Raw genomic sequence first — 10,139 nt, forward strand, 5'->3', positions numbered from 1 at the left:
GTTAAGTCAGCTTAAGCAGAATACAGTACCTTTAATGTTTGATTACCTTCAATATCCAATCAAATTTTTTATCTTTCATCTCCAATCTCCCTAGCCTATCCTTCTGCAAGAATCAAGCCCCTCCCCATACACACACATGCACACCATGCACACACACATACATCCACACATACACTTATGAACAGCATACACACATATACACACATGCATGCACACAGGCACACACACATACACAGGTACAAACAAATGCATAACATATTCACAGACATGCATACTTACACACATAGACACACAGAAACATACAATAACACAGACACACAAATGCACATAGATGTACACACATACAAACATGCTTAAACACATACACAGACACACACAAACATGCACAAGCACAAAACCACAAATACACAGACACATACATAGGCATACTTACGCATGCACACATGCATATATATAGAGAGACAGACACCTACATACATATGCACATGCACACACACATGCATGCACACATGCATTCTTACACATATATGCATGTGCACACATATGTACATACAGACAGATGCATACATGCACACATACACATACACACATAGGCACACACAAGCACATACATTACGTATTCACACACATACCTACACATACACACATATACACAAACACACATGGGCACACACAAGCACATCATTACGTATTCACACACATACACACATATACACATACACGCATGGGCACACACAAGCACATACATTACGTATTCACACACATACCTACACATACACACATATACACATATATAGAGACATATACACAGACATGTACACACACATACACTGATGTATGTGTATTCACACATACAATTTCTTGCCTATTCCCTCCTTCTCTTTCCTCAACGTTGTGCCCAAGCTTTCCACTTTGCTAAAAATGCCTCTTACTGAGTTCTACACTTAGGATAGCCCCGAATGAACTCTACCGTGTCACTTTAACAGGTGTCAGAGGTTTTTTTAGAATTCCATTTGAGTAGAGTAAGTTTTGGTAGCAATTATGTGAAGAACAGCTGTAGTCATGAATTCGAAGAAGGTTTTTCCTTCCTACTTTCAGTGGCAGAGTTTGAGAGAATTTTCTCCAAGTATATTTTACTGTAGGTGTAGCCTTAGGAGTGGTTTATTTAAACAGCAGTGATTGTCTATCAGCAACTTGGATAATCCTATACTTCAGGTTCTAAATTCTGGATTCTGAAATGTTTCAAAAGTGTGGCACCAATTATTCCATTTGGATAAGTATTCATAAAGAAAAATTATCAGCTTATTATCTTTATCTTATTGTCTTTAACACCTGATTATTTCCTTTTTTGATGGTTTTTATGCACATTTAAATGATTATAAAATATGTTTTATTAAGCAGTTTTAGCTCGATATAATAGTGTACTAGTCATTGTTCTCAAAATACCTCACAGAAGTGACTGGGTCACAGTTTCAGTAGGAAAGTACAGCGCAGTTGGGAAGGGTACTGGAGCTGTTCAGTGTTCCTTGGCACAGTGTTACAAAGCAGCTCCTCATATCTTGCTGAATCAGGAAGCAGTGAGCTGGACCAGCATCAGAAGTAGACAAAGCCTTCAAGGACCAGCCCAGCAATCTACTTCTGCTGTGTCCAGCACAAGGTCCCAAATATTTTCCCAAACTGCCACTAACTGGGGACCAAGTGCTCACAAACATGTTGAGGACATTTGAGACTCAAATCACAAGTATGTATGTCTATCCAGAGAATATGCTATCATACTGTTGAAAGAGCACCCTTCCTAAAATCCTAGCTTGTTGAAAGAAGATTGTCTTGTTGTTTCAGTCTTTGAGACAGAAGTCATAGCTAGAGGATAACCCTCAATTATCAAATAAGAAACTTTGTGCATGAAGAAATGCATGTGGCTTGACTACTCACAATATGTCAATCTCATATTATTTTATCTTTGCTTTTGTGTCTCTATCACTATTTTGCTTTTATCAATGTTTTTAGTCTTGATATTTTTCAATAACTCTACCCAAATATAGGAGAAAATAAATATTAGGAAAGGCCAGCTGTTACTGACCTAGTTTTTAAAGTCTTGGTTTTCCTGTTTGTACCAGTTATGAGGCCTTAGCTTCTATGCTTCCTTTTCTTCATTTGTAATGAAAAAATAATGTTATTATGTTATCCATTCCATACAGGAATGAATGGATCATCCCTGTTAAGTCAGTGTTAAGCCTACTGTGTTAAGTCAGTTTCCCCAGACATTCCCCAGTACAAGTCCATATTGAGGTCTAGTCAGACTATCTACAGTCCCTTGTTTTAGGAAGATCAGCTCTTCTTCATCTAGTAGTAAACAGCTGCTAATATTTCTTCAGAGAAGAATTGGGGTCTGCTGTTCATTTTCCCAGTTCTATGCTGGGTTTTTGTCTATCTGAGTTTGCATAGGACTTGTGTATGCTGACACCATTGCCATAGAATCATATGAGCAGGTTCCCAAGAACTTGTAGGACTCTGTTTCCATGTGGTCCTGCACCTCTTCCTTGGCTCTTACAATCTTTACGTCCCCTTTTTTGAAATGGTTCCTGAGCCTTCAGTAGGTGAAGAGTCTGCTGAATGCTGGTCCTTGGACAGGACTTCTTTATTAAATGCCAAGAAAATTTACATATAGGGTATCATCTAATCTGCCAATCAAAAAACTACTCTCATAAAAATTTTATTTTTCTGTGAGATTCTAAGTCAATTCATCTTCATTTCTAGAAAATGGATCTTTATTTTAACGTTCATAAACCATCTGCACAAAATCTTTTCTCAATTTTGCCAAAGTATCTCTTAAATGTATTTTACAGTGGCATATGATATCTCCCTTTTAAAATAATATTTTTATTGATTCTTGGAATGTCATACAATGTATTTTGATCATATTCAGACCTCTCCCTCCACCTCTTCTCCGATACACTCCCACTTCCTTATCCCTCCTCACATCATGTCCTCAGTTTTTTTAAGGCCTATCATGTATAATTTGTGCTCCCCAAATGCTATTGAATGTGGCTCCATCTCCTGGAGCATGTCAACTCTACTAGTACCACACCCTTAAAGAAAATCGATGTTCCCTTTCCTAGTAGCTATCAAAAGCCAATAGTCCTCAGTTAGGGCTGGGACTTCTTGACTATCCCTGCCCTCCCCCCCGCCCCGGGGTGGGAATTTTTGTCTAGTTTGGGCTTGTGCAGGTCTCATGCATGCTTTCACAAGCAGTGTGGGTTCATATGTGCAACTGTCCTCTTATAGCCAGAAAACACAGTCACCTTGCATTCATCCACCACTTCTGGTTTTTGCAATCTTTCTGTACCCTCTTCCACAATAATCCCTGAGATTTTGGAGGAAAGGGTGTGATATAGGTCTTCCACTTAGGCCTAAGAAATCTGCAGTCTCTTACCGGATGCCTGTTGATCAGTCACGAGTCTCTGTGTAAACTGCTGTCTCCTGCAAGAAGAAATTTGTCTGGTGAGAGTTGAGAGATCTACTAATCTATGGTTAAGTCATTAGATAAGTCATTAGAAGTCAGTTTAATATTATCTCCACAGCAGAATAATAGTAGTGGGTTCCCTCCTACAATGGTTCTCGGCCTCAATAATGATGCCAAGTACAGGCTCCATCTTCTGAGACAGGCCTTAAATCCAATCACAAAGTGGTTTATTATTCCTGTAACATTCATGCTAATATGGCACTAGAGGGCATATCTTGCCGAGTCAGTCCTTACAGTAGTTCACAGTGTTCACAGCTGGGTAAGAATGATGATTAATTTTCTCTTGCAGTACATGCGTAGCACTTTCCAGCACTATGAAAGCTAACCAGTAGAGATGAAGCTTTGAGGTCAGGACCAGCTTGATTTCTCTGTTCTATGACTCATGTATGTAGTGTCTTCAGCAATAGGATGTTATGGTCAGGTTCTGGCAGATAACCAAAAGCCATGGAAATAGCCAGTAATATCTGAAGGTCTAGGGAACCTTCTGATCAACAATTCCAAAAGAGGGACTCCATTTCTGAAACTGGGTTATTTATTTATTTATTTATTTATTTATTTATTTATTTATTTATTTATTTGTTTTTTTCAGTCTTTTTGAGACAGGGTCTCCCTGTAGCCTCATCTGTCCTGGAACTCACTATGTAGACCAAGCTGGCCTTGAACTCACAGAGATCTGCCTGCCTCTGCCTCCCAAGTGCTGGGAATACAGGCACGTGCCACCACACCCAGCCTTGGCTTTTTTATTTGTAGCATGTGATGTCTGGTACAGGCATTGTCTCCCATTAGAGGTAACTCCATGTAACCTCTTTTTATATATGTCTATGCTTTAAGAAGTTTCTACAGTATTAGGTTTCCACATGACTTTTTCAAAAGGCCTTAAGTTATCCCTCCTCACAACCCCTTCTCTACCCTGCCCTCCTCTACCCCACCCCATTTAACCCTTCCCATTCCATTATCCCCCTCTCCCTTTATATCACTATTTATTTCTCCTCCCTTGAAAGTGGCCCCTTATTATTTTCTTGCCCTTTATGGGTTTTTCAATTGAAATGCATCTAAAGATTTGAAACTAATATCCACTTAATATAGAGATGTGACATTTGCCTTTCTGAATCTTGATTATCTCACTCGGGATGATTATTTCCAGTTCCATCCATTTAACTCCTATTTTGATGGCCCTCTTTAATGACAAAAATCTGAAACAGCATGTGCTAGTGTTTAGATGTCTGGCAAATCTGTGTCAAGTTGGTTCCTAAGCTTATTGAAATTGTTCTATTTTCATATCTGATGGATATCTTTTCTCAATATTCTGAAACTCAAACTCTTTTAATACAAGTGATGGAAACTCATTTCCAAAGTTTAGCATGCCTCTGTATTATGTGGTATCTTAAATTTTAATCACTCCAATAATATTTCTGATATTGCTTCATTCCTTTCACTTGGAAGATAATTCTAGGTGAAGATAGTAGGAAACTTACCATGTATTCTTTTTTCTTATCTTTCTTTGCTAATGTTGTGAAATATGAAGTTGATCCTTTCTGTTTTTATTTACACTGTCTATGTACTAGAAAATTATTGTTTGAACTTTTTATCACTTTTCAATATACTGTCACCAGTGGTCAAGTGAACATCAGCCATTAATTTTCTGATGTTCTTTGATGGCTTCTTCTCAATTCTTAATTTTAAATCTCAGATTGTCAGTAATAACTTATTCGGGAAATTGTTAAATTAATTGGCTGATCATTATTCTTGTGTGTCTCTTCTACTATAATACATTTTAGAAGATTTTGGCATGTCATACATTTTTTCCTCATATTAAAGAGGTAATCTGATTTCCCCAAGCCCAGTGTACATGCATCTATCTGATTGTGCTAGTTACTTCTTTTATGGTTAAAATAATCACAGCTGTGTTTACTTTTCTCCTGTTCCTTCGTTTAGACCCAGGTTCGAATCCCAGCACCTACATGGCAGCTAACAACTGTCCATAACTCCAGTTCCAGGGGATCTGATGACCTCTCCTGTCCTCCATGGGCACTGCACAGCATGGGTGTGCTTACCTACATGTAGGAAATACACTCATACACATAAAATAAAAATAACAAATAAAATTAAATTTTTTATTTTATTCATATACAAGGCATTAGATATCTCTATGGCACTTTCTGATGGTGTGCTTCCATGCATTCTCCTCCCCTTGACTTCTTCTATTCTATACCCTCACCTAAAATCTCTTGTATGTCCTAAGCATTCAATTACTTCTAAATCATTAAACATGTCTTAAGTAAGTCAAGATTAACAGCAGCCTTTGCTCTTTTTTTAAACTTCTAAGATCAGTTTTACAATAAGAATGCCATTATATGCTCCAATAGTTTATTTTCAAAATGGAATTGCTTTGTCTGCTGTTAACTATCAATATTTGCTAAGCATCTAGAATATTTAAAGATATATATTTTGCCAGTGACATTACTTCATTTTTCTTCAGTGGCAACTTTTCTTGTAGGCCAGTAGTCTGTCTGTGCCCTACCAAGCCATGTGTCTAATTGTTGTACAGATAAACAAAGTTATTTTAATCCAGTATTATGATTTTATTCCATAAATATTGCTACAAAAATGACAGGTGACTGACAGGTGAACTCATAAAAACATAAATTTTTATTATTTCAAAGCCAGGTTTGTTCTGACACTCTATACAATGAGACATAGAAAAAGAAATCATATACCTATGACAAATGTCTTGTAAGTATTTCATATGCATTTGTATGGCATATGAAAAACATAAGTATTGTTACTGTTGGTCACCTGTAGAGTCCCATAATAATTACTAACATAGAAAAAGAAATCATATACCTATGACAAATGTCTTATAAGTATTTCATATGCATTTGTATGGCATATGAAAAGCATAAGTATTGTTACTGTTGGTCACCTGTAGAGTCCCATAATAATTACTAAATCACTTCTGTATTTTTCTTCCTTTTTACAACACCACATCATCCTATATAGTATATTGCTGCCCCATGAAGTTCAGGATTATTCCTATACATGGCTGCAAATTTCACCTTAATGCTTTCATCAACTCAATGAATTTATTTTTAAAAATATTAGATTTATTATTTTTATTTTATGAGTGTATTGACTGCATGTATGTAAGTGTACCTATGCCATGCAATTCCTTCAGAGGCCAGAAGAGGGTGTAGGATCCCCTGGAACTGGAGTTACAGATGGTTGTTAGCCACCATGTGGGTTCTGGGAACTGAACCCAGGTCCTCTGCAAGAGCAACCAGTGTTCTTAACCACTGAGCCATCTCTCCAGCTCCTTCAATGAATTTCTTATTAAAGCACTTAAGCTGATTTCCTATATTCACCCATCATCCATCAAGTAATGTTTCATATAATCTTGAGGGGTTGTTATTTTAACATATGAACCTAACAAATGTGGAACCATTTGGAAAAATGAAGTGGTTTCAACTCTGTGGAGATGTTTATCCTCTTAGAACTCACATTACATTGATGGAGAAAAACAGTGCACGGCTGTACTCTTCTAGTGATAATAGACTGAGCTCAGATTCGAAGGAAATGCACAAGGAAACTTAAAGGGAATAACTGAACAAGAGACACTTGTATCGGAGAGGGATTTGACTGCCAGAATGGAACTTTTGTCTGTAAAGTAGAAGCGGCAAACAAAATTATCGACCCTATTCCATTTTGTTTCTTTCAATGGTTATATACAGAATGAAGACCCACCTGCACCCATGTATGTTTGCTGAACCCAAAAGATTGGGTAAAGTTTGGGAGCGGTTATGAATATAAAAATAATGAAGACAGCAACCACCATGCATTTCATATTTAGTTTAGAAAATGATACACAGACAAAATATTGTCACTAGGGCTGTTAGACAAAGCTGCCTAGTTTTTATGTGCCCATTTGTTCACACTGTTTCACCTGATATTAATATCATTCCCTCAGAATACCCGGATTCACTGTTCTGCTCTGCTTACCCAGCAAACACAACTTTAAAAACAACTTAAGGGGCTGGCTCAGCTGTTAAGAGCACTGGCTGCTCGTCCAGAGGACCTGGGTTCCATTCCCAGTTCCCAAAACCCACATGGTAGCAAACAACCATCCATAATTCCAGGGGATCTGACGTCTTCTTCTGTTCATTGGCATCATAAAATACTGACACACTTACACATATGCAGGCAATGCACTCCATATAATTTTTTTTTTCTGAAAAAACATAACTTAAAAAATGGGTGCTTCCTTCCTCTTTTTCCTCCACTGTATTGTTTTACTTACCAGCCTCTTCACAATGATTTTTGGATTTTTTTTTTTTTGGTTCCCTCAGTTTCCACAGTCCTACTCCCATTTTGTTTACTAAAACACTTCTTATTAAAAATAAGGGATAAACAGGTGTCTATCAAAATCATTGCTATATTTACAATGATTCACGATTCTGTCAATTTGTATGAAATGCTCACAGGAATGTTAGCACTTAGGTTTCTATACTTTCCAACACTCTGGAGGAATACCTGTCAGGTGAGTGATTCGGGACTCAAATATGGTCTTCCAGTGCTGAGTCAGGTGTTCTTCCAACAGAGTGTATCTTTGGTCAGTTTCCAGAGTTTGTACTGAACTTGACATTTGAGATCCTCAAACCCATCCTAGATTTTTATTCATCGGCTTATAGACAAATTGATTAAATACAGTAAATGATTTCCAAACACAATAAACTTTATGCAACATAGAAAAGTCTTCAGTGAAAAAATGAAACAATAATAATTGACAGAACAAACCAAACATGTGACAAAAATTCTAAAGATATTGTGGATTAACAAACTGTGATGTCAATGTATGATTTTGAGTACTTAATATGGTCATAAATTAAAAGCCTTAGTTAGCTCTCTTAAAATGCCAACTTATAAAATGTGTATTCAATTTCCCTATAGATGATGTGTGGTATAGAACTATGCATAGCAAACTTTAAGTCACAGAGATTTCTCACAATATATCAAATTACCAAGAATTCTTTCTTATAGTTGATTAAGAGAAACATAAAGTTCTGTTGGTTCCAGATAATTATCTCTCCTCTGAAATAATCATTAAGTCATCTTTCTTTTCTAGCCTTGAAAATGAAATCTTAACGTATGAAATCTTAATGGCCATGTTACACATTTTCCAGGATATGCCATATATTACTTTCTTGGGTTATGTTTCTAGCTTATTTTTAAGGAAATTTCAATTTTCAGTAAAATAGTAAAGTATATGATCTACGACTGACAGATTAATGGTACAAGTTAGAAAATGTAATATTTCCCACTGGAGGAAAAAATTAATTAGCAAATTAAATTATATGTTGAAAATTAATTTGTTAATTGCTTTTGCCTAGAGCTTTCTTATCTTTCCAAAAAGCCTGGCATTATGACAGACAAATATATGCCTGGAGAAATTTTGATTTATTATTTATTTTAGAACGGTAAAAGAACACATCAAAGTGACTCGTGTTTAAACTAAATGCCTGTTAGAATGTTCACTTGAAAAGACTGTGACTGAAAACCCTTTGTTATTTTAGGGCGTAACATAGAGCAATCTTTCCATAGATCACTATTTGCAACTTTAAAAAAGCACCTTGTATAAATTTTAACTGATTTTCTTTGCTTCCCCTTACTCTTCTATGTCCTTTTAGAAAGAATGTGGCTCCTGTGAGTCAAAAAGGGCAAAAGCTTTGGAATCTACATCGTATGTTAAAAGCCAACTATAAAAGTACAAAGTTTCTTCTTTAGTACTATTTCTGAATATTGACTTCAATACCAAGAACATATTACAAGTTCATATTAATGTTTGTAATCATTTGGTTTGTGATTCTGAAACTACTTAATGGTGCAAGCCCATGAAACATTAGAAATTATAATGAGCTTAATGAAAAGAGAAAACACTTATTGTATCACCAACTAAATAATTTATTTTATATTTACAGTGGACTAAAGGTTCAAGCACTCCTGGGGTCCTGTGGTGAAATCCTAACTCTAAAATGATGGTTTTGGAGGCAAGATCTTTGGGCGATGATTTGGTCATGAAAGCACTCAAGGGTAGAATTAGTTCCCTTATAAAGGCGATCCCTTACACTACACAAGACTGTAGTAAGTGCTTTATATGTTGATCAACCAAATGTGCCCTCAAAAAGATATGGCATCTGCCAATGCCTTAATTTTAGACTCCCAAGTCTCCAGAACTGTAAAAACTAAAAATCTGCTGGGTTTTTGTCTGCCTGAGTTTGCATGGGACCTGTGTATGCTGACACCATTGACATAAAATCATGAAGAGGTTCCCAGGAGCTTGCAAAATGAACAGACCCCAATCTTATCTGAAGAAATATTGGCAACTGATTGCTGCTAGGTGAAGAAGAGCTGATCTTCCTAAAACAAGGGTCTCTAGATAGGCTGACTAGACCTCAGCAGATGGACTTGCACTGGGGAACAGCTGGGGACACTGACGACACAGTGGGCAGTAACAGGGATGACAGACTATATGGGCTATGGGAGTGGGGGACTATGGGAGGGTGCCAGTGGGGACAGAGGTATAAAGATGATTAAGATTGTTTGAGATGTTCTGTATGAAAAA

This window comes from Nannospalax galili, unplaced genomic scaffold (assembly GCF_000622305.1).
Source record: "Nannospalax galili isolate Female #2095 unplaced genomic scaffold, S.galili_v1.0 scaffold427, whole genome shotgun sequence".
NCBI classification, from domain to species: domain Eukaryota; kingdom Metazoa; phylum Chordata; class Mammalia; order Rodentia; family Spalacidae; genus Nannospalax; species Nannospalax galili.